General features: G+C 39.8%; 1 protein-coding gene across 2 annotated transcripts in view; it reads right to left on the bottom strand.

The window, feature by feature from the left end:
* RARB (retinoic acid receptor beta) overlaps positions 1-26,208 on the bottom strand; it is a 270,695-nt gene that overhangs the window by 218,095 nt on the left and 26,392 nt on the right. The window contains exon 1 of one of the 2 annotated variants that reach the window (XM_042472135.1): positions 15,041-15,088. The exons of the other annotated variant lie outside the window; for it this stretch is intronic. The gene's annotated coding sequence lies outside the window, so the exon portion shown is untranslated. Of the gene's footprint in view, positions 1-15,040; positions 15,089-26,208 lie in introns of those variants that run through there. 2 annotated transcript variants of the gene reach the window in all.

The following is a 26,208-nucleotide window of genomic DNA, read 5'->3' as shown; positions in this document are numbered from 1 at the left end:
TGAAAACAGGAGTGCACTCAGCTAGGAAAGAAGCACTTGCACAGTAAAAGCCACAGAAGAATAAGCAACAGGCAGGGGACATATCTAAGCTTCTCACTTATGGCCACCTTTTATGTTAAAAGAACTCTGCTTTTAATGAGCATGGATGGGATCAGTTCCTAGAATATGCTCAATTGCACTACAGAAAAATTAACCAGCAGCTTTCATATGATGAAAGTAGAGAAGGTAGGAGTAAAGTAAAGGAGGACAATGCTGTAGCAAATGGCTTTTCATTTTAAAAGTATTTTCAAGAAATGAATGTTGAAGATGAACCTCCAACCAATCAACTGGAATTATTTCTGTTGACTTCTAAAAACAAAAAGTAAGAGAGAGAGAAAAAGGAGAGGAAATACACTGGGGTCAATTTTATGTTTAAACACAAGGATCTGCTTTCATCATGTCTAGTTTGACCCTAAGCAAACTTTGCATCACAGAGACTTCGGAATCTCAGGCATTTGTATGTAAAAGAAGTTTGAAAGCTTGGTAATGCATCACCTTGCTCAGTTCTTTGGGTTAAAAAAATACTACCCAAAATGCAATATAAGAGAAATTTGTTTTCCTACAGTCTCTAACAAGCTATTAAAATGACCAATAATTCAATAAGAAAGGCAATATTATAACAAATGAAATGGGAGGATGAGGGTGATGAAATAAGCAGCAGGTTAAAGATTAATATTCTGTGTTGAGAACAAAAGGATGCTCTATTGTAGCCCTGTGCTTATACATTTGAATGTAAACATTGTTCTGAGAACCATTTTTTCTTTACGCAATCTTTAAAGGGTAATAAATTAGGCCTTGGACAGCCATACAAGCTGCTACTAGATGTGAATGCGAATGTGTCTGTAGAAAAGGCTGACTTTCAATCAAAGTCTATTGAAAGAATAGTTGGATTTTCTAAAGAAGCATGTTGTGCCTATTAACCAACTTACAAAGGGGGCTATTTTCTTGATTTATGTTTGGTTGCTATAGTGATCTTGCTATACAGACACGCAGGTGAAGCTTCCATTTTACAGTCCTACAGCCTTTTCCCTTGCACTCAGAGGACTTGCAACTGCAATAGGTAAAACTGTAGCTAAACAAAGGAGGCACTCCTGTCTCTCAGGACTCCTAGCTTACCTTAAACCACTCCCAAATATTTTGTTTTTTGAGTGTGTTGGAATTAATTCATTCCTTCACACTTTGAGTCTTTGCCACAATTAATGTTGTTGTTATTAATTGCCATCAAATCAACTTCACCTTATGGCAATCCTATGAGAGACCCCCAAATCACCCTGGACTCAACTGCTCTGCTCAGACTCACAGCCATGCTTTGCTTGATTGAGTCTTGTTGTTGACATGTGCCTTCAAGTCATTTCTGACTTATAGAGATCCAAGGCAGTTGCATGAGCAAGTTGGGAAATTTCCAGAGTCATAGTCCAGCACTCAAATCACTTTACAGTGTGCCTGCGCTATATGAGGTCTTGAGCTTATGTGCTCAAACTGCATGAGAGCACACAGGATGCAAGGGGCACAAGGGGAGGCGTGTCCCATTCAGATGAATGGGGCTCCAGCATAGGTAGAATTTGCCTTACGCGGGGTGTGTGTGTCTGGAACGGATCCCCTGCGTAAGGCAAGGTTCAACTGTACCATTCTGGTTCACTTGACTGAGTCTATACATCCAGAATGTGCACTTCCTCTTTTCCTACTGCCTTCTAACTTTCCAAGCATTATTGTCTTTTCTAATGTGTCAGGATGTCTCATGACATGTCCAAAGTATGACATTCTCAGTTTAGTCATCTTGGCTTCTAGGGAGAGTTCAGGTTTGGTTTGCTCTAAGATCCATTTATTTGTCTTTTTAGCAGTCCACAGTATCTGTAGAACTTTTCTGCATCACATCTCAAATGAGTTGATTTTCTTCCTAACAGCTTTCTTCATTGTTCAACCCCCAAACCATACATAGAAATGGGAAATATGATGGCTTAGTCAATCCTGATTTTAGTATTCAATGATCTTCAGATCATTGTTTAGTTTCTTCATAGCTGCCCTTCTAAGTCCTAGTATTCTTCTTCTGATTGTGTGACTATTATTTGCTATTTGATGTTTTTAATTTATTGCCTGTTTTATTGAACCCTTTCCTGTATTGTTATATATTATTTATATGTATTATGCTATTATTTCTTAGAAAGTATGCCATTGGCAGGTTTACTCTTAACTATTTTATTGTTTGTATGTACAGTGATGTGCAAATCTACAGCGCTATACATATCCCATTATTGTACGCCGCCTTGATCCCTGGAAAGGCAGGATAGAAATAAAACTTTTATTATTTTATTATTATTTATATAAATAAAGCATAATAATAATAATAATAATAATAATAATAATTTATTGACTGTAATCTCTATTTTGATTAATGACTAAGGGCCAAAACAGACAGCCCTAAAGGGGCGGCATGACACCGCCTCTTTGAACATTGGATTGGGGCCGTAGCAACTGTAACCCGCAACCCCAATCCGGCTATTTGCCAGCTCAAAAAGAGGCAGCAAAATGCCACTCCTTTTTGAGCCAGCAAAAGGGTGCCCTTTCAGCCGCCATGCAGTTTTGAGATGCTCCCTCAGCGTGTGCCGTATAAACGCCAGAGCACCACAATGCAGCCCACTGTCTGAGCAGGCAAGTGGCATGATGACGGCTTGGGAGTGGCCTCGGGGCATGTGTCAACTAAATGTCATGCCCCCACACCTCCCCCAAGCTAGTGCTTACTGCCGGTCTCTTTGGGACCTAAGTTAAGATATGGAAAATTTTGAAGTATTTCTATGTCTTCATTGTCAACTTTAAAGTTATGTAAATCATATGTGGTCATATTCAGCTGTAAACCAGCCTTTGCACTTTTTTCTTTGACATTCTTCAGTAATCATTCCAAGTCTTTGCTCTTTTCTGCTAGCTATATGGTGTCATCTACGTATCTTCAATATTTGATGTTCCTTCCTCTAAGTCTAATCCTGCTTTGTGTACAGTGGACCCTTGTTATACGCTGGGGTTTGGTTCCAAGATCCCCCCGTGTATAACAAAATCCATGTATGCTCAAGTCCCATTAAATATAATGACATAGCAACATGGTGCCCCTTATAAAAAATGGAATATCAAGGTAAATTTATACTTTTTTGGGACATTTTCAAACCGTGTATGCTTGAATCCGTGTATAAAAAAGCTGTGTATAAGAAGGGCCGACTGTATATGTTCAGCATACAAGTTAAGCAGATAGGATAATAAAATGCAACCTTGCCTGACCCTCAGTTGGAAACTATTCCATTTGTCAGCATTCTGTTCTGACAGTAGCTTCTTGTCCTGAGTACAGGTTGCACATCAGGACAACCAAATCTTGTGGCACACATCTTTCTTTAAGAGTCATCTATAGTTTTTCATGAACTATACAAAGGCCTTGGTCCCACTAGATGCCACCCTGTATGTCTCTGGCATGGGAAATGGCATATAGTGAACCTTGAAATCTTCCAGCATGAGATGCAATGTCTTAGCTCACCTCAAGGATAGTTTTTTGTGGGTTTTTTGGGCTATGTGGCCATGTTCTAGAAGAGTTTAGCCTGAAAAACCCACAAAAAACTATGGATGCCAGCCATGAAAGCCTTCAACTTCTCATCTCAAGGACTTAGTTGGAGACTGTTACAGCTCTATATCCCATGCCTAAAGATTCCTGAAATAAATGAAAAAGTAAAAACGGAATCCATACCACTTTTCCATAAATTTTGCACATCCTGAAACAACTGAATATGAAATTCCTGTGTTCTTACATGATGCGTTCAAAGTCATTTTCTTGATTTGTATGGTGATGCTCTCTGGGCATGGGATAATAGCTAAAATGGAGGCTCTTCAGAACAGATTTCCCAAAATAATAATAATAATAATAATAATAATAATAATAATAATAATAGTAATTCTACCTCCCAGCACTCCTGTGGATTTGGTTCAGGATGAGGTTGGTTTCGCTTCTATAACGTGCCTGCATACATTTATTTTTATTTTTATACTGGCAACTTCCCCCCTTCCATTAGGGGCTTCCCTCAAATTATATGTTCAGCAGTTGTAGAACTGCAACCTGCTTCAATTATTTTTTCAGTCTCACTCATTGTTTTTTTTCCCAATTCAAAAGAGATGCTTTGTTATAATATTTTGGGCTTAGAGTCCATCTAGTCTGATATATTATTAAGAACTCATTTTCCCCCGAAACTGTTTCTATAAGGCTCTATAAATTTTGCAGTCAAAGACTTGCTTACTTGTATTTCCAAAACTTAGGCAAGCTTTTAGAGCCCTTGCTTTCTAAACCATTCCTACAGCCATTATTTATGGCAGATATTCTCATATTCCCTTTGTCCTTTATTTATGTATTTGTGGGGCTCTTTTTTTATTCTTCATATTTCAAATCAAGAACTAATTTATTTGGTCTAATATGTCTTGAAAATACTCTAAACTGTTTCAAAAATATTTTGTATCTCCTGTCTGATGTAATTCACAAAGTGTCTTTTTTCACTCTGGCAGCAAGGAAAATCTGAGGACAATTTATTCCTGACAATGCAATTGATTGTTACTGGGAAGTTTTCACCTAATCATAGAAACTTTTGAATTATTAAAATACATATATCCATATTCACTTTCTATTTAAGTATTCTAAATCTTTATGTTACTTATTCTATGTTGTATTTCTTTATTTTACTCATTTGTTTTGCATGTTAATGGTCTATGGCCTGAGCAATAAGAAACTACTACTACTGCTCAACAAATTAGTTCCACCTGTTTTACAACACCCAGCCCATGAGGAATGATTTGCTTATTTCAAGGATTTATATTTCATTTGAAATGAGAAAACAGACGTCTGTATTTGAGTGATGGCAAAACAACTGAGGCTGTAATGTATCAGAGACTCAGATACAGTCAGCTTAGGTCTGGTTCAAATGATTTTTTAACACCTTATTGCAATTCCCACCATATATTCCTATTCCCACTGAGGAAGACTTATATCATAAAAGCCTTCCGACTGTTGTTTTGCTACTGAGTGATGGTGATCTACTCTGAGAACCTCCTAATGTACTCATTTCAGTTCTGGAAATTATCACAGATGAGTGTTGAGATGAGATGAGAAACAGTTCTCCTGTCAGGGCTACCTTTGGGTCTGAGGTCCAGGGCCCACCCAGCAAAATGAATAAGAGGGCTCCCAAATGCAACAGGGCTACCCTTGCCACATTTTGAAGTAAGCTAAATATAATACCATATAAAAAGTTATTCAACCCTTTAATAAGATGTCGTATAGAGACACTAAACATGCTTAAGTGAGCCATGGCACAGATGTTTTACACGTAGAATAAATTGTATAGATTGAACAATTCCTCCCATAAATCACTCCAGGACTATTCCAGTGTTCACAGAGTAAAGAGATGGGAGGCTAAATGGGTAATGGAGATGTGGGCACCGACTCAAACTCTGCTGCTGAACATCCTCATGTACCCAGCAGTGTTGAAGACTTTAGTTAGCACATTGAGCACAAAGGTCTGTAAAGTGCTTTGTAACTATGTTTGGCTGCCTCATCAAGGTCCTCAAACATGGGAATTCAGTAATAATAGTTGAGACAAATGCAGTTAGAAGGCCCTCTGCAAACATTCATGTTCAACACAAGAATATCTCAGATTCTTCTGTGTGCGTGGGGAGGGTATTAGGAGAGTCAGGCCCTTTCATTTAGGCAAACACTTGAATGGTGCTTTACCATCTGATCCTTTTTCTTAATTATATGGATTTTTCATTGCTTTGCATACATGCTTAAATGTAATCCTTGGCTTTGGTATCAAAATTTAAAAAAGGTGAACAATGTACATACAGCAAACTAAGCTGAAATTCTGCTGTGACAGACTGGATCCCCTTCAACTAGGTTAAAGAGTCCTGCAGTCTCTTATTCTGAATAACCTTAATGTAAGAAAGTCAAAATGACAGAAAAGAAAAAGAAAAAAGAAAATCTTCCTAATCTAGCTCCAAAAGTATAGCCAAGACTACCAGCAGAATTGTTTTATTTATTATGTGCTTTAAGCTTAATCTAAGTATCAGGCAAATCTCTACAGTAAAAACACCAAGAGGAAGAAAGAGGATGCCAAAAGGAAAGAAAAGGAAAAATTATAGGATATTTCCATTTATTACTCTTTTGCTCCAAGATTGTAGACAAGTGAACTAGTTCATCAGAACATGACCAGATTTTAATACTATTGTAATATCATAGAGCATATTTCCACATAAAGAAGAATAACAAATAATTTGGAGTAAATCTTTCTTCTTGTTTTAGCATTTTTGTAAGTCATGCCCAGAGAAAATGGGGGTATAAATAAAGAAAATACATAATAATACATCAATTGTGTTTCACCTAGATGTTCTCCATAGCAATACTGTTTTGTATCCCCATCCCTAGCGTGGATTTGTGATGCAGGAACCTATAAACATAATGAGGTACTGATCATCTTGTAGAAAAATGATATTTCCTGCCCTGAATGATTGATTATGAATCTTTATCATTTTTCATCTCCACTGCCTATTACTACAGCTCATGCCTCTAGGCCTAATTTAAAGATCCTAACCTTCTGTGCAGCTTCAATATACCAAAGAAGTAGACAGGAAGACCAATGCATAACCATTAATAGCTTTATTATTCTTCAACATGTCAACATTAGCCTTCAGTCCAAAGGGTGCTGATGTGGCCATCAAAAACATAATGCTCAGCATGATAACATGCTTTATATTTTAAAAAGCCTCTCCGTTTGCTATTTTAAAGACCATAACATAAACAGTCACCTTCACTAAAAAGGGTATCCTATTCCTGAATCATGCACAAGAAGTTATGTACATAATGCATGGAACATTTGAGAGACCGTGAGCAGCCCAAATCATACCATATCACACATTGGAACATAGGTCCTTATATAGCTTCCGACTAACATCCATGAATTTTAGACTCTCTACCAGATCATGTACTCCACCAGCCTACCCTAACGAGATATTTTATTTTCCTAAAAGTGGTGAACCCAAGCAACATTCATGATTATTCCAGCTGACTGCTACAGTCAGCCCCCCCCCCCCTTATCCATGGACTTTTGATCCGTGGATTCAAGCATCCATGGCTTGAAAATATTTTCTAAAAATATAAATTCTAAGAAGCAAACGTTGATCTTGCCATTTTACATAAGGGACACCATTTTACTATGCTATTGTATGTAATGGGATTTAAGCATCCACAGGTTTCGGTATCCACAGTGGTCTTGGAACCAAATCCGAGCGGATACCAAGGGCCCACTGTATTTGCAAAACTAACAACCAAGAGCTTGTATCATGGATGTGATGAATGGGCTACTCCTAATCATTCTCTGAAGCCAACAGTAGGCATCCAAGCCTCGAATGCCTATTGTTGCTACAGAAGAGTTTCAGCTGCACCAACTCCCTGCTGTTTCTATTGTGTGCTGCCCTACTTTGAGTTCACCCTGACTCCTTTGTGTTATGTGTTTTTCTTTGCATCTTCCTTTGTTTCCAAACTCACTGTATGTAGGTTTCTAAGACTAGGGCTTTGGAAAACTGCAATTAGGAACTGCATTTGCTCCAATTGAATTACGAAGGGGCATACTTCCCTTGGACTAAGACAGTGGTTCTCAAACTCTGGGGTAAGATCCCTGGGAGGTATAAGAGTTGCTCAAGGGGGGCTCAAGACTTGTAGGCCCTGATTCCTCCTCCTCCTTTGCTAGGCTTTTTTTTCTCCTAGAGGGGAAAAGAAAGGCAAGGAAAGTACTTGGTGCCTTTACATAAGGGGGGAGGAGGAGGAGGAGGAGGAGGATACCATTTACTGGTACATCATTCAAAGTGCATAGCTGAAGCTTTCCTGCTCCAAACCAGGAATTTCCCATGAAAACAAGGAACATTCATTTTGTTTACAATATGACATGCAACTTATGCTCTTTGTGAATCTTAATTTAAAGGAAAATCTTCATTTTAATAATGTGAGCAGAATCAGCCAGGCATTGAGAAGGTGCCCATTCTTGTAACTCAAGTTTCATAATCCTCTCTACTGTAGAAATTAAAGGAGAGAAGTAAAATTTCAGATATGTCACTGGAACTAACAAATTTCTAAGTTGTCCTAGAACAGACTGAGGCCTTAATGCTGTAACCTATGACATTTTTATGCCAACAGTGATATTAAAGTGCTTTCTTTTTTATTTTCAATATTCACTTATTTTCTTTTTGTCCCCCATTATAGCTTCATAGTCTCACATTATAGCTTCATAGTAAACTAGCTTCACAGGAAATCTGTACTGTTTTAAACACTGAGATGTTAAGCTTTGAAAAGGATATAAAAAGATTTTCCTACATGTTATGGAATGTAAATGTCATTAAAAGCCATTTTGGACAAACATGTTAATTTTTTAGGGTGTATCAATGCTGTACAATTATAGCAGTTTGATACCAATGTAATTCCCAGAGCAAGATTCCTATGGAATCTTGGGATTTGTAGTCTTGAGAGGTAGTTTAAATTCTTTTCTGGAGAGCTCTAGAAGAGTACTACAGCAATACAGTCGCCCTTGGTATCCACGGATTTTTCATCTACAGATCCAAGCATCTGCAAACGGAAAGCCTGTGTTGTACCCAATGGTGCCACGCATATGTGGCCGCGCTGTCATTGGGGACATCCCTCATTTTTTTTGTGCACCATTAAGTTCCATTGTCCCCAATGGCAGCATGACCATGTGCACATGCCATCACAGGACAATGGGGGCTGTCTTTAAGGGTGGTACAGCCACATGCGTGTGCTGCCATGAGACAATGAGGGCTTGAGTATCCATGGATTTTGGTATCTGCGGTGGCGATGGTGTCCAGAATAGATCCCCTGCAGATACCAAGGGCCAACTGCATAGCTCTCCAGCAGAGAACTCTAAGCATCTCACGAAACTACAAAACTCAGGATTCTACGAGATGGAGTCACAACAGTTAAAGTGGTCTCAAACTGCTACAGATGTGCAGCATGGATACACCCTTAGTCTCAGGACGCTTTAGTGTCAATTCTAATTTTTAAAAAAAGTTTCAACACTGTACACCAACACATACAGTATATCTACATACATAACAGTAAACCCACAGTGTACATCGTGGTAAGTCCAGAACAGCTATTCTCACTAAATATGTGTAAATATTTAATTAGTATCTGCATGAGTTTATCTGCAACTTAGAGAAACCCTATGGATGTTAGTGTAAATGCAATGTAAGTGGGGGGGGGGTGAATGTCAAAGCTTTTCAATTTGGAAGAAAAAAATAATATTTCTGACATTTGTTAAGCAGCCATTACGGCTTGTGAAGGTTACTGGTCTGGTAACAATAGAAACTGAAGTCTTATGTTTATCTTCAGGCCAGGAGAGATGGAGGCAGCAGTAGTAGTACATGCTTTCCTAGGCTGACCTGCTAACGACCTCAATCCAGGCCTGGAGGGACTAGTATCCCTTGCAGTCAGCGGATATTTAACTTTGATGCTAGTTCAACTTGGGGACACCTTTCGAAGAAACTGCCAGATCTCTTGCCTTCCATGCAAAAAAATTCAAAACAGAACAAAAAACAAAAATATCTTAACACCAACCACAAAAACATGGTTAAATGAGGCTTTTATCCTCTGAAAATAGATCTAAGATAAAGCATCGATATATTGAAAAAATATTTTGGAGGATGAGTGTTAGATCACAAAAGTAATTTATGCAGCTGAATAAAAGTTTGTTTTTTAAATAGCAATTAAAAACTATATAGAAAGATATATACTAACTTCTTGCTTGCAACTGCTTTCTGTTCATTCATACTGCAGGTGATTCAACAACCAAATTTTCAAACTGAAGCTAATTTCTTCACAACTAAGACCCCCAACATGTTGATTATTTATGCGAAATCATTTCCAGATGTACCCAGTTCAGCTGATATATTGCATGTCATTCTTTGTTACAGCAGCCAGATGATAAATAATGGCATTTAATTATTTCATACACAGTGGAAACTACCAGGGCCTAGTTTCCCTAGGTTTGCATCTGTACTCCTTCAAACCATAGAATCATAGAGTTGGAAGAGACCACAAGGGCCATCCAGTCCAACCCCTTGCCATGCAGGAAATCTAAATCTAAGCATCCCAGACAGATGGCCATCCAGCCTCTGTTTGAAGACCTCTAAGGAAGGAGACTCCACCACTATCCAAGGGAGTTTGTTCCACTGTCGAACAGCCCTTACTGTCAGGAAGTTCTTCCTAATGTTGAGGTGGAATCTCTTTTCCTGCGGCTTGCATCCATTTTTCTGCGTTCTAGTCTCTGGAGCAGCAGAAAACAAACTTGCTCCATCCTCAGTATGACATCATTCAAATACTTAAACAGGGCTATTATATCACCCCTTAACCTTCTCTTCTCCAGGCTAAACATCTCCAGCTCCCTAAGGTGTTCCTCATAGGGCATGGTTTCCAGACCCTTCACCATTTTAGTTGCCCTCTTTTGGACACGCTCCAGTTTCTCAACATCCTTTTTGAATTGTGGTGCCCAGAACTGGATACAATATTCCAGGTGGGGCCTGACCAAAGCAGAATAGAGTGGCACTATTACTTCCCTTGATCTAGACACTATACTTCTATTGATGCAGCCTAAAATCGCATTGGCCTTTTTAGCTACTGCATCACACTGTTGACTCATGTTCAACTTGTGGTCTACTTGGACTCCTAGATCCCTTTCACATGTGCTTTCATTCAGCCAGGTTTCTCCCATCCTATATCTGTGCATTTTATTTTTCTGCCCTAAGTGCAGTACCTTGCATTTATCTGTGTTGAATTTCATTTTGTTAGCTTTGGCCCAGTTTTCTAGTCTGTTCAGGTCACTTTGAATCTTGATCCTGTCCTCTGGGGTATTAGCTACTCCTCCTAATTTGGTGTCATCTGCAAATTTGATAAGTGTGCCCCCAATTCTTTCATCCAAGTCATTGATAAAGATGTTGAATAGCACTGGGCCTAGGACAGAGCCCTGTGGGATCCCACTGGTCACTTCTCTCCAGGATGAAAAGGAGCCATTGTTGAGCACCCTTTGGGTTTGGCCAGTCAACCAATTACAAACCTATGAACAACAGAGCACTCTGTCTCATCCCATTCTGATCACCTAATGGATCACTTATAAAGGATAAGCTAAATTAAACAGTAACAGTTTATCTCACCTGTTTCCTGCATAACTGATTGCATGCAACGTCCCACACAATGAGAAGCAATTTTGCTTCCCATATGGGCATATCCTTCACGTCAGGGTGAATTTACCTTTCTCTGAATCATTTTGGGGACTTCTGTTCAAACCCAAATGGAAATCCAGTAGTAGTCATTCTCAGGGAATTGTACCCACAGGAAACATAGAGGAAGGCATTAAGAATATCAGCGACTTTGTTCTTGGGTCTGCAGCTGTGTCTTGCAGCTACATCTCATGATGCAATTCCTCAAAAACATTTTAAGCAGCATCTCCTCATCAACACTGATATTTCTGGCTTGGCAGAGAGCAAGAGGATGAGTAATGCTGTCTCCAGCTCTATTTAGTTTCCAGGCAGGGTACAAATAGCCCTACATGGTTTGGGTACAGGTTGCCTAAAGGATGGTGTTCAGCTGTATATTCCGCTCCATACACTCTTACGGACATTTACTACAGTCAGCCAGGACTCTGCTACCCAGAGGATCTTTTCAACAGCTGCCTCCAGTAGAATGACCTGCTAGAAGAGATTTGACAGCTGGGGGTTGTTCCCACTTACCTTTTAACCCAGGTTCTGAACTGAATCTACGATTCGTTTCTAACCCAAGCGTGGTTCCCACTATGTTTGCGCCAGTTTCAAGAATCAGCGCAGGAAGCAACAGCAGTGGCTTCCCTGCCATATCTCCCTCTGTCCTTCCTGGCTATATGGGGGCGGAGGAGAGGCAGGCCAGGAGGACAGAGGACTGAGTAGGCATGGAGCCCAGGGAAGCCACTGCCAGTGGGAACCAGGGCGGATTCGAATCCGATTAGAATCCACCTGGTTCCCACTTGGGCTGAATCGATTTATTTCCAAATAAATCAATTCATCCCCAAAAACACCCCATTTTACCAGCGTCTTTTTGACGTGGGTTAAATGGGTAAAACCCAGGTTAAATGTGTGGAAACCATGGCTCCTCTTTCCAAATCGGTTCAGTGATTTGAATTACATAGGAACCATGGTGGTTTAAACCAAATCACGACCCGGTTTAAACCACAGTGGGATCAAGCCCCTGGATACACTGTTTGAGCTTAAAACAGTCTGTTCTGGCAGGACTATCCAGGTGATTTTCAAATCATAAGTATTAAATTAGGGCCCAAATATTTTTAATATGCATGCTCTTTTAACTGATATCAAACCTTATTTTAACAGATGTTACATGTTCGTCTGTTGTTGTATTTTACTCTGTTGTTCCCCGCTTCAATCCATCCAGAGAGGCAAGTAAGAAATAAATTATTATGATTATTTTTATTTTTATTATTATTACTGACATCACTATGGGGTGCAGCCTGCACCAGGTGACACCCAGAGGGGGTGTCACTTGTTGGGGCAGTACATCTGGAGGGACTGGCATCGATACTGGGTGAGTGAGAAAGGATGCTTTCCTGTTTGTCCAGCACAGGATCCTAAACAGGCCTTCCTCAGTAGAAGAGACTACTGGGGAAAGGGTTCCTTCGGGGTCTGATTTAAAAAGTAGGTTTCAGGGGACTTTTGGTTGTTGTGAATTGTAATGTCATAAGTCAGACTTACAGTATCATAATTACTCAACAGGATGCTAGCTGTTGTATACTTCTTTAGGGAAAACATAATGCAGTTCAACCCAATGTTCGTCTCAACGAGAGTAAACCCACTGAAATGAATAGTATTTATAAACTGTCACTTGAAGAATTGTCACTGATTTCAGTGGGAATACTGCAATTGGAAATAATACTAGACTTGGGCCATGATCCTTCATGTCTAATAAAATGTTGGTTTTGCTGTTCATTTTATTGCAAAATATTGGATATATAAGCATTCTACTCATTGTGGCTCCAGTACGCAAGAAGGAGGCTGTTAATGCAACGAGTTTAGTAGGAGGGAAATCTTTATTTGAAAGCCAGAATCATGGAGGCAGAGGATTTGGATGAAATAATATTCTATCATGTGTCCATCATTTTCATGGCTGAAAGGAAAAGTTTAGAGGCATAAAATCAAGTATAATAAAAAGCACTAAACATTTAAAAAAATTAAAAATCTATTATCTTTCTACTGGATGCTGTTGAAATATGGGACTGATAAAAAATGTCAGTGCTTCAGTTACACATATCAAGAGTTCTTTGGGACCCTAAATGGGGAGAAGCAACCATACAGGAGATGGAGGAGATTTTTCCACCATGCACCAGTTTAGTTGGCCACACTTTCAACTTGGTCAAAGTGACCCATTGTCACTTCTGGGTGCCATTTTGGCCAAGTCTTGGCAAATTTTAAAAGTTTATTTTGTGTTTTGGGCTGGTTTGGGAGGGACAGAGAAAGCAACTCACTATTGTTCCAGCACATTTGGGACAAGCATTGCCCAAAAATCAGTCCATTAAAAAAAAAAAAGAGTTTAAGAGCTTTAGGGTGATTCTGATGATGGCCCCCAAGGGCAGCATGTGACCCACATTGCACTTTGCTCACCTGCTTAGACCAATTTTGCAAAGTTACTCCCTTCTTTAAAAGGGTAAAGACAAGTTAATATTGCAAAAACTGCTTATGCCAAAGAGCTACAAAAGCTGTCAACAAAGCCTGTCCAATACAGCTTCTACTTCATTAAAACAAAGCTGTTTTCAAGATTTAATGTTAAACGAGCACTATGACTTGTTGAGAAGCAAGAGTTGGTTGGGGACAAGGAGTTAAAATTCATTGGAATCACTGCCTACATGAGTTTCACTGAAATGACTGGGAAGTGCTGTGAAAGCTACAGGGGAACTTTCTGGTGCCATGTCCAAGAACATGTATTAGCCTGAAGCCAAGAATAATTAATTTTACAACTATATGGTTCAAAAAGTTATGAATGTGTACTCTGAAAGTAAAATAAAGCAGGGCAAGGGAAAACAGAAATTAGCTAGGTAGGAAATCTTCGCTCACATTTACTTCAATATCTCAAACCCCAAGCATTGCTTGGTTACAATGTGGTGGGGGAGAGATATAGGTTTAGAATGTCAGTTTACTGAAATCTATTTACAAAGATCCTCAGGAAGAAACATGAATTGTTGTGGAAATAGACCACAACGTAGCATTAAAAACAGTGTGGTCTACAAAATGCCTATATAATCTCCTTTTCTGGGTGCCTGTACAGAGAAAAAAAATATTTTCTACACAGAACTTGCTGAACATTACATTTTGTATTCTAATGAACTAATTATTAAAATTAGTAATTATTGAAATAACCACATCAACTCCCAGTCATTAAAATCCTCCTAAACAGAGCAGCATGATTGCTTAGGCTATTAGAAAGCTTGGCAGCCACCCAATGCCTACAATAGCTTCTAATTAATTGATCTCACCTCTAATCTGCTATTGTTAGCCCGGTGCTGATCATTTGTTTGGCCTACGGATCCTATTGCCCCCTTCATTTGATTGTATTTGTTACTGTACCCTTTCTATCTCTTTCAATTAAGCACAGGTTAAGTGGTTCAACCACAAGAGAATAGGAGATAATGGCACCAATCAAAGTAATCTCTTTAATTTGCTAAATGGATTACAGGGAAACCCCAGCCAAAGTGAAGTCATTGCTGGTGGCCTTCACTTGAACCATACACAAAAGAGTATCTAAGTATTAACCCACCAATCGCCAAACTTAATACATCAGTACAATCAATGCAACCCAGCACATCCTTATCACACCCCTGGCCACAGCAGAAAATATTTCTACTCTGAACTACTACCATGATCACCATCCGTCCAACAAGCTACATACCGTGCTTCCAAAAGTAACACTCTCATCTGGGTAGAGCAATCAAAAACCACTGGAGAGCTCAAGTCAGGCAAAGAGATTTATCATCTCTTTAAGGACATGCTCAGAATAGACTTCATTTTTCATATCTGTACTATAAATGCAAATTCAGGTTCACAGTCACTCTTGCTTTTGCTGACTGAGTGAAAACGTTAACAGTAAACAGGCTTTGTCCTTAAAGTGGTGTGCAGACTTTTCCTCCCCTCTCCCATCCCTATTTCTATAGTGTTCTGGCTGCCAAAAAGTCAGCTGCCAAAAAGAGCTACATGACTAGTGCTTTGGCTGTGTCTGTCCTTGGCTGATCAGTCAGGCAGTGGATTTAAGAATGTGAGCTGAATAAGACAGATGGTAGTTTCCTTCCAAATGACTAGGAGTACGGAGGGAGAGGGAGGGAGAACAGAAGGAGAAAATAGGAGCCCTCCCCAGTTGTTGCAACTACTCACCCACTAGAGCACGAATCTTCAAACTTTTCAGGAGCCCTCCCCAGTTGTTGCAACTACTCACCCACTAGAGCATGAATCTTCAAACTTTTCAGGTCCAGGGTCACACTTTAGCTCAAACTTTTACCTGAGGACTCCCGTAACTTTTTACTGTATGTTTATATGGATTTTATGCTGCTATTATAACTCATCTTAGATCAGGCTGAGATCCAGTCAACTGTCCTAACCCATTAGTGGAAGATCAATGATGAAGGATCAATAACTTCATTGTATTTAATTTAGTTCTGAACTGAACTTTTGAATCTCCAAAATGTTAACATTTAGGGACAGGATTTAGGGCTTGGAGACTGCTGGGTTACTGCACTCCCAAAGACTAGACGTTTTGCACTCCTGGGCAGGTGAGAATATAAGTTTGGTTGTGGGTTTTTAAAACTGTATCACCCACATTTTTACAAAACTGGGACAGAAGAGTGGGAAAGACAACAAAGGCAAAGCATATTTAGTGGCCAAGGTAGCATGATAGATAGATAGATAGATAGATAGATAGATAGATAGATAGATAGATAGGAAATAAACATTTATTTCACAGTTTTGCCATCCTAAAGACATTTCCTCTGATGTAAATCCTATTGACTGTAAACTTTCAAGTAGATCATGTTTAGGACTGCAGCCTTATTTTGTATGATGATGCTTTTATCACTCAAACAGTATTTGTACATGGCTTCTTCAAGGAACTAGAGAGGTATGACAACTGGACTGAGTATTTAACTTTGCCTTCAAGCACTCTCAAGGAGGTGGTCTTCCTAGCATCAGGTTTCCAGAAGTCACCAGAGGTTACATAATGCTTCTGTACATGGATTCTCCATTTACTTGCCAAGGCTACAAATCCATGAGCTTGTTTAAACCCCACTTTAAAGGGGAGGGAGTTGCCATTAAGACAGAGGCACTAAGTAGCATGTTCAGCATAAAGTCACTTAGGCAAGCCATGCCTTTCGCACGAATCCTGCTACTCTGGATTAGCAGCAATCCACACACAGATCAGTGCAGTTACTGAGTGGCAGGCAGGTGTGCTGATTCAGAATGCCTGTCACTTGCAATACCCTCCATCTAAAATACAAGTGGAATTATACATTTGGAAAGACTACATATCTTGTGGGTATTTAAAGAGAAACCAAAGGCAATAGCTCCACAGAACAGAAACAAGGCAACATGCAACCCAAATTCATTAAAGCCTGGGGTTCTCAATTTGGCATAGATCCTCTTCCTACTCCTCCTCACAACCAAATAACCCAAACCCACACAATCTATAAAAAGAAATAAGTATACAAATCAAGCAAACTTGCTTATAACACATTTTCACAGCTACTCATTTATTCTGCCGCATTTGCAGTGTTGTGCCCAATTATCTGTGAAGTGCTGGGAAAGGGGGAAAAGATATAGATATATAGATATGTAGATAGAGAGAGAAGGCTGAGGCAACAGCAACAGCAACAACACACTGCAGGGAGAAGAATGGAAGACAGATTTTCATGGGTATCACCATCTGGGTCATTTCTGTCTTTAGATGAAAAGTTTGCATCTCTTAGCAATCACTTAGAAAAAAGTTGGTGTGAACAACTGACAGACTTTCATGTATTTCAGAATTTTTCTGACGTTACTGAATTCATTAGCTGTTGTTTATTTTCAGGTTGCCAAAGAATTAGCTGTAATGGCATAAAAGCAATGTCTTCTCCTCACATCATACTATTTTGTCCATAGCCAAAATAAGATTCTCACCTACTATCACACTTGACTGAAGCCTAGTTCAAATGTTTCTTGGTTCTTTCTCAAGCTTCCATGATGTCCATTGACACATTCACACCCCACATGGTGGTATCAGTTCTGACAATGTACAGTATTTCTTTTTAAAAAGTGTACCCTTGTTTTTCAGGAGGCCTTCAAGAAGGGTGAAAACATGCAAAATTATAACATTATGGACAAAGTCCTATCATTCCAGCCAGGTTGTAATTGGGTAGTGGCAGTGATACTCATGAAAGGTAGAAGGTGGCAGTTATAGCACTGGGAAAAAGAAGGTGGCAAGAGGTGACAGATGATTCCAAGCCCCCTATTTCGTGAATTTCCTGTACAGAAATTATTTTCAAAGCCAACTCACCCACAGTGCTCTGCTTGGAAGGACCCCTCAGTAGATGGCTCAGGAGTAATAAAGCCACTTGCAGAGTGGTCTGTTTTGTGTGGTATGGCACAGCAGGATCATGGCCTATTTTTTAAGGGCCCTGGATGTTTGTATGGTTGTACAAGGATGGAAAATGGTCCCACCCAAGCATTAGACATTATATAGTTCCCATGATGGGTGAATTGATAAAGCATATCCTCACTCAAGCAACTGGGTAAGTGTGCAGTGCCCATGTTTTCCTAGTGCCCAAATGAGCTGATAAAAGCCCTTTGACTACTGTGAGAATCCTGTAGTCCTCCAGATATTGTTGGATTACAGTTCCCAGAATTCACTGTCTATGTTGGGTAGAGCTTTTCAGAGTTGTAGTCCAACAACATCTGAAGGTCATACAATTCCCAGTGCTGCTCTACTGAAACAATGATGGAAAATGTCCACTCTAAGCCTACTACTATTTCTGTGGCTACTTAATTGCTCTTTTTAAAATTCACAATGATGAATATACATACTTCCCATACACACATCCAAAATACATCCAAGCATGGTTGTATCAGAAGCCTGTTGTTAGTTCTGTAGGAGGTGATAATGGGGTGGGGAGAGAAGAGATTGTCTGAAATGTCACAGACTGGACTAGTATATCCTGATTTCTAACACATCCAAAACCAGTATTTATATTAACCAGTATAACTAAAACATATTTTATGGAATATCCACTAAATATCCATATTCCTAAGTTTGCATCTAACTAATTGAACACATTTAAAAAAAGATCATTCCCAAGAAACTTACATGAGCTGGCACAAAGATAAAATGCAGACAGGGCATCATCAGTACCACTGCAGCATACGATACTGTAAATACATTTCTGGTGACATAACTACTGAACAAATGTTAACAGAATAAAGTATCAGCTGATGTGGGTAATTATAATGTTCTGGCATATGCCATATGGATGCTCTCATCGTTAGGTCAATTAAACCTGATAGGAACAACTTAATCAATGGTGAAGCTGATAATGGCAAAGAACAAGAACACCTAGTGGCAAACAAGCAAAGCAACTGAATGAGTTTTTCTAAGTGTAAATGCAGTGTAAATTTAATAACACGAAACACATGCTAAAACATCTAAATGTAATACAATACAATAAAATTTACAGTGCAACCCAATACAAATCTTCTCAGAAGTTCTTTTGGCTAAGTTGGACTTGCTTGCAAGTAAGATGTATATATTTGTACCCCAAGTAGAAATGCATTTTTGAGCAAAACAGCTATACAAATTACTGAATATTTAATTAACAGCACTGGCAGCTGAATTACTTAATAATAATATCTGAACTTCAGTCAAGGAGAAAAGCAAGAGACCTCCCAGATACAATTCATTATATTTGAAGTGAGCACTGTAAAAAAATGAATTGCATCTCACATGATGAATGAACATCAAAAGTAATTTAAGATTTACTTTTGGAGAGATCCATACTTTCAATTTTTTAAAAAACAAGCAGACAGACCTGCCTTATACTCAGAACTGTGTACTTTCATTGGAAGCAGTATTCCAGGATTTCACACTCAAGAGGTCTTCCCCCACCTCCTGCTACCTGATATTTCAACTGGAAATATCAGGAAAGGGATGAAGCTAGATATTGTGAACATAAAGCATGTACTCTGCCCACTGCCCACTGAAGCTCTCTGATCTCTCCCTAGATTCAGGGCTTTTATAATTTCATTCTGCACCAAGAAAACAATGTTAAAACGCTGAATTTCTGTATTGCAAAGGAAGCAAAATTTCTTCTATAACTCTTTTTATTTTAAAGCATAAAGGAACAACCGCTTTTATTATTATTATTATTAACCTTTATTTATGAAGCGCTGTAAATTTACACAGCGCTGTACACACAATCTTTTTAGTTAGACGGTTCCCTGCCCTCGGGCTTACAATCTAAAAAGACATGACATGCCTCTTATTTCACCACTCGACTGGATTCTAAACTATAAATTCCAGTGTGGAGTAGTGGTTTGAGTGCTGAACTAGGATTCCAGGAGATCAGGTTCAAATTCCTAATCAGCCATGGAAGCTCACTGGGTGACCTTGGGCAAGTCACAATCTCTCAACCTTAGAAGAAGGCTGGCAAATCCCTCCTGAATACATTTTGCCAAGAAAACCCTTTGAAAGGTTTGAAAGCACACGGCAATGTTGGACACACATTAAATTAGAACTTTCATATTAATACAGAACAGGGAATGTTTTTAAGATGCTCAACTACAGGAGTTGTCTATTAATTAAGGTTATTAAATAAGTTAAACATGCCTAGCTAATTAAAGCACACCTAACTAGTTTTACCCACTCAGTCTCAAAATATTAAAGTCACATGCCTGTATCCTCCTGTTACACCCATTAAATCAATGGAATTTATATGTGATTCAGTGACTGTACTCAACCTGAGACCAACCAATAGGATTCATGGCATAATCATATCTGGGAATATGTTCAAGTCAATAAAAGCTTATGCTACCAGTTTTATTTCAGTTAGGCTCAAAGTTGTTACAAAATCCCTTTGCATACTGATTTTCCAGACTAAGATGGCTTTGTCTTTGAATTCTGCAGGATATTAAGATTGTAGTTTTGATAAGCCAATGAAGTATTTGCAATCGCACAAATATCTTGGCATTTAATTACTAGGGTTGGTGTCACCCGGTGCAGTAACTGATGGTATCACACACCCCTCCAACTGACCTCCTCCAATACCACCCCCATGAAGGATCCTTAGCAAGAACAGGTTGCTTACCTGTAATTGTGGTTCTTCAAGTGGTCATCTGCATCCTCACACAAGTGGGTGCCTGCGTAGATTTCTCAATTGGTAAATTCTAGAGCTGAGTTGCTAAGCAGGAACTCCCTGCCCCCTACCATCCACTGCACATGACAAAGCCCACCAAGCTATCTTCACCTCAATTTCCAAATCCAGTAGAAAACACAATGACCTGAAAGAGGGGAGGTAGGGAGGGTTTGTGTGAGGACACAGATGACCATTCGAAAAAACACAGTTGCAGGTAAGCAACCTCTTCTTCTTCTTCGTGGTCTCTGTCCCTCCCACAAATGGGTGACTGTAGAGCTTACGTATGGTTGGAGGGTCAGGACAGTGAAGAGCAAAGGAGATAACCGCCCATTGAAAGCTAGCATCTGCTCTATATCTGTAGTCAAGTCAATAATGATGAATAAAGGTAGACAGTTGTGACCAGGTAGCTGCTTTGCAAAGGCCAGGTAAAGTAATGTCTTGCAATAAGGCCGAAGATGCAATCATCACCCTAGTAAAGTGGGCACAGAGACCTTCTGGTAAGGGATGACATGCCAGTTCATAAGCAAGTTGGATGGTAGAAACAATCCACTTTGCCAGTCACAGAGAAGAGACATGCTGACCACTATGAGGACCTCCATAACAGATGAATAGCCTGTTAGAGGAATGAAAGGAGGAAGCATGTTGAATGTAGAATGAGAGAGCCCATTGAACATCAACACAGTGAAATGAATACTTCAAGTCATTTTTAGGTTGAGAGAAGGTAGGAAACACTATTTCCTGATTCAAGTGGAACTGTGTCAAAACTTTGGCAGAAATTAAATATCAAGTCTCAAGACAACTTTATCCTTATAAAAGACCAGGTAGGGGTCATCTGAACATAGAGTTGTCAGTTCACTTGCCCTCCTTGCTGACAAAATTACCACCAGACATGCAACCATCCAGGTGAGTAGTCTGCCATCAGCCATCGCCAGGGGTTCAAAGGGCTTGCGTACAAGCTGAAAAAGCACCAACGACAGTAACCAAGAAGGGGTAGGTGTTGCACTAGAGGATAAAGGTGGGCAAGGCCTTTAAGGAACCTCTTAATAGTTAGATTGGAGAACAAAGTACTAGAAGAGTCCATCAAAGCAAGTTGATTAACTACTATGGCCTCCAAGTAAACTTTCTTTTTTAAATTTTTTTTATTAAATGTTAAAAACCAAACACAAAGTACATACAATAAAAGAATAAAAATCCTATATGCAGAATATACTCCAATATCTAAATGTATCTATTCTAAACAGTATATTTTCTCTCCTTCACGACTTCCTTAGATACTGACCAAATTCTAACATTGTCTATTTCTTTTCCTACTGAACTCTATATCATCATCATAATCTACCATTGATTCTTTCAAATCTTCTTAACTGAATATGTTATTTCATATCCCTCCATATTAACGACTACTCTTTTCCCCTGTTTAAGATATATTTATAAGCACATAATTCTCTTTCTAAACTTTGTATGCATGCAGTTGATATCAGAATTCTTGTTTATAATCATAAAATAGTAAACAATAGTCTAATAATCAAAAGATGTTATTACATAGCAGAAAGATGACTAAATTAACAAAAAACAAAATAAACATAAATTTATCACACATGAGACAAACATCCCTATTTTATCCTATGAACCCTCTATGATGTTATACATCTTGTCTTCCTTGTAATTACTCAAATATATTTCCCACACTTTCCATTCTTCATCAAATTCTTCCAAAGGTCTATCTTTTACCAGTTGTGTCAATTTTTCCATCTCATAAATCTCTATCATCTTCCATCTCCAATCCTCGATTCCTGGGCAAGTTTCTTTTTTTCCAATTCTTGGCGAATATCTTCCTGGCCACAATTAGGGCAAGGAGTATAAATTTTTTTTGATACTCTAAATCTTCCATCATATTTAAGAGATAGAATTTAACAGTCGGTCTTCCCTTTAATCCAAAATAATTTTCCAAAATTTCTATACTATAGGACAATTCCACCACATATGTAGGTAGCTTACTACGTCTTTATTGCATTTCCAGCAAAGGTTCTTATTTATTTTTTTTTGAACATTTTGGATAACCTATGAGTAAACTTTCAATGAGTTATAATCCTAGGTGTTCTCCAGTGTCATCACTAGGTGGGAAGCTTCTGTGGCAGGAGTGGTGGTATGAATGGAGGCAATTGTAGCTGCACCAGCTGCAACCAGGTTTGGTTATAATGTATTCAGTATCAAAGTGTCTGTACCTGATGTAGTCAGTACCAATGCAGTCATGACCGGATAACATGAGAGAACATGAGAGATCAGATAATGTAATCAGATAACATGAGATTGGAGCTGAAACGGCCACAGACACAATAGTTGGCATCCAAGCAACCGTGGAAGGAATTGGAGAATCCAATGGTTTGGAGAGGTCTGCAGTATTCCTTAGTGAAGGTGAAGAAAGATGGTGAGAAAGCAAGTGGAAGGCAATGCCAATGGTACAGTAGCAGTGACGGGGAGTCATACTGAGGACACCATGCATCAGGAAAAAGGCTTCGATATTGGGAAAGCGGCCGATAGTACTGATATAAATCGTGAGAGTGATGATATTTGGTAACAACATTATCCTCAGAGCTCCATTCTTCAGAGGAATAGCATGCTCCTCCAGGATGGAAGAGACCTGCTTCTCCAAGTGGCCAAACCATTCCTACAGGAGAAAGAAGTATGCCTCCTCTTAAAATTAAGAAGGCAGCGAATAAACAGGCTGAGCATGATCCTGTTCCCCTTTCTTCTACGTCACAAGCACAATTGTTGGTATTGATAGTCTCCACTTCTGGAGTTTCTCTACCATCACCTTCGGTCTCTACGGTATCAACAGTGACTGCACTGACTGTGATGACATTGTAGTTTATTGTGGCACCAGAGCTCTCTGACCGAGAAGGCTAAATGTCTCACAAAACTGCATTTCCCAGAATTCCCTAGCACTGAGTCAGAACAGTTACCACAGTCTCAATCTGGATTATTTCTGCAATGTGTTTGGACCTACAAAAATTAATATTATACCTTTACATTCCAATATCATAAGCACAGACAATGCACAATGGTGCAACCCCTAGCTTTTGGCCTGGTAAACACAGAAAACCTGAGTGAGCCAGACCTCTCTCAATGGTCTCATGGCTTCCCAGTTAAAGCTGTGGAGCTGGGCTGCATCCGCCCCCGTCCCCCGGCACCTCCAGCACTGGCAAGGACAGGGGCAAGGGGCTGCTCTGGGGTTCCTCCATGGGTGAGGTGGGGGTATACTGGAGAATCCCATCACAGCAGCAGCCTTGACGGCGGTAGAACCCAACAGCCCAAGAGGTGATGGGAGTGGACCCTGGAAGGTCCACTGAAAAGACCAATGGGGGGGGGGGGACAGGGCTGGAAGATGCCTCCAACCCTTTTCTCACTCGATGGGCCTCCTGCCAACACTCTGCCTCCCCACTGTCCCTGCTCCTGAGAAGGCCCAAAAATCAGGCAGATGCTGAGACTGGACTGGGTGGGACCCACTGCAACTTTTCCTTTCGAGGGTGTGGGCAGCTCTGGCCCAGCTGGATGGTGTTTAGACTGCAGGAAGGGGCAGGCGGCAGGGTCACAACAAGGCAGATGGCAAGTGCTTTCCCTCCTTCCCTCCATCAGGAGACGTCCTTTATGATGCAGGGGCAAGCCTCCAGCTGCACAGGACTTGCCTCTTCTCAACCTGCAGTGGGAGGAGGGCTGAAGCAGGTGTCACCCTTCTTCTGGGGTGCCATTCAGTCTGGACTACATTACCACAGCCCCATAGTGATGCCACTGAGTATAGGTATTTATTTTAAAAATCTTGACTCTAGAGGTACTGTGCAGAGATGACTCCCCCATTCTAAAGTCACCAATTATGGCAAATGATTAAATGATGAAACAGCCTAATAGTAGAACAACCAAAATCTTTAGCCCAATACCAATTTCACTGATAGGCAATTCCTTTCCAATTAGACACCACAGCTTCATCTAGTCCTCATGTTCACCTAGTCCTCATTCAGGCATTATTCTGATAATGGATGTATTTTGTGCAGCTGGGTGCATTTTGTGCAATAGGATAATAAAACGGGCTGAAAGAAATAGGTTTTTGTGTTGTTGGCAATAAGGGCTTTAATCATGTACAATGTTATTTCTTAAAACAGATGAGAAAAAGAATAATGTGCACTCTGGGCAGAAAATGTCACAGATGTGGCTATGGCCTGAAACTGGAGCAAAGGTGAAGAGGCAACCTGAGTTCAATTGGGAGACATGATGACTCAACAGTTAAAAAGTCCCAAGTCACAGAAAGCTGATGACAGAGGGGCAGGATATGAAGTCAGCAAATGTCACTTCTGCAGAGTCACAGCTGTCAGGTGACAGGAAACTGAGTGACACACCAAAAGGGGGATGGACTCAAATCCCAGGAGGGAAAAGTGTATAAAAGTGTGTGAGCTGAATGTTCGTGGTGGTTTTACTGTACATAGGAGTCTGGCGAAGCAGTTTGACAATCTGATGTATGTAGCGAAACCAAGATTAAAGCCTTTGTGTGAGTATTTAGCAGTCCAGTAGTTTCTTGTCTTGCCGACAGCTTCTGCATGGGAGGATTTTTTTTCTCTGCAGCTTGCACAGAACTTCACAACAAAGACCTTTCTGTGGTATCCTGTTCCTGGCATAAGTCTTCTGCATGTTGATCCCTGGTTACACATGCCCCAACAGGTTATTTCTTAAAAACAGATGAGAAAAAGACATTTTAAAATATAGATTAGTTGTATATTGTCAGGACCATCTACCTGACTGCTCCATCTACAACCATATATGTCTGGCTGTGCTGAGGCATTACTATCAAATATCAACTACATTCAGCAATTGTTTTGCACCACAAATGCAGGACGCACTAGCAACTAGAAAGTACTGGCTTTCACCACCAGATTTTGTAATGACCTGCACTATTACATAAAGTTTGTCACTTCTAGCTTGACCTACAGTGCCATCACACCTCAGGGACAGTGCGAGCGTATCTTCAGTTAATGTGACAATGAAATTGTCTTTGCCACTTTCTATGATGCACTGGATGATTCAAATGTCATGCAAAATAGCATGCGGTGCTCAGAGGATCAGGGAGGAGTGTTTCCTTGACACTGGCTTTCTGGCTTCTCGTGACTTAAGTGAGAAAGGCTTAGAATAAATCCTGGTTCTCTAGTATTCCAATCTATGGAGGAAACTTCCCAAACTAGGCTTGCAAATTAGTATCAAACTGTCACTGTGATTTTTACTTGTAGGGATTGCTTAAACCACAGTTTGCAAATGTGGACATTACAGTAAATAGTAGTCTGGCAAACCATTTACAGTAAATGATGCTACAGGCACTACTGGTACAGAAGGGAAAGAAGAGAGTGCGTGTTGAATACAAAGCCTATTCCTAATCCTCCAAAATATGATTCAGCCATCAGGAAATGTGAGCTTTAAACGCAGCCTATAACTTGCCAAGAACTTCAGATCAGTTCACATACCTTGGAAACCTCTGCAAACTGTGCCAAATCACAATCCCAGACAAGGCAACCATCTGTGCAAAAGCATTTTATTTTTAGGAAGCACTTATCAGAGAGTATTTGCAAAACTAACCAGCAGCTGCTCCTTCTGCCAACTCTATGTCAACAAAAGATGGGCTGGCAGCAACAATTGTCAAACACAGCATACT

This window comes from Sceloporus undulatus, chromosome 6, assembly GCF_019175285.1.
Source record: "Sceloporus undulatus isolate JIND9_A2432 ecotype Alabama chromosome 6, SceUnd_v1.1, whole genome shotgun sequence".
NCBI classification, from domain to species: domain Eukaryota; kingdom Metazoa; phylum Chordata; class Lepidosauria; order Squamata; family Phrynosomatidae; genus Sceloporus; species Sceloporus undulatus.
Note: the sequence above shows the minus strand (reverse complement) of the source record. Positions and strands in the feature narration are given on the sequence as shown.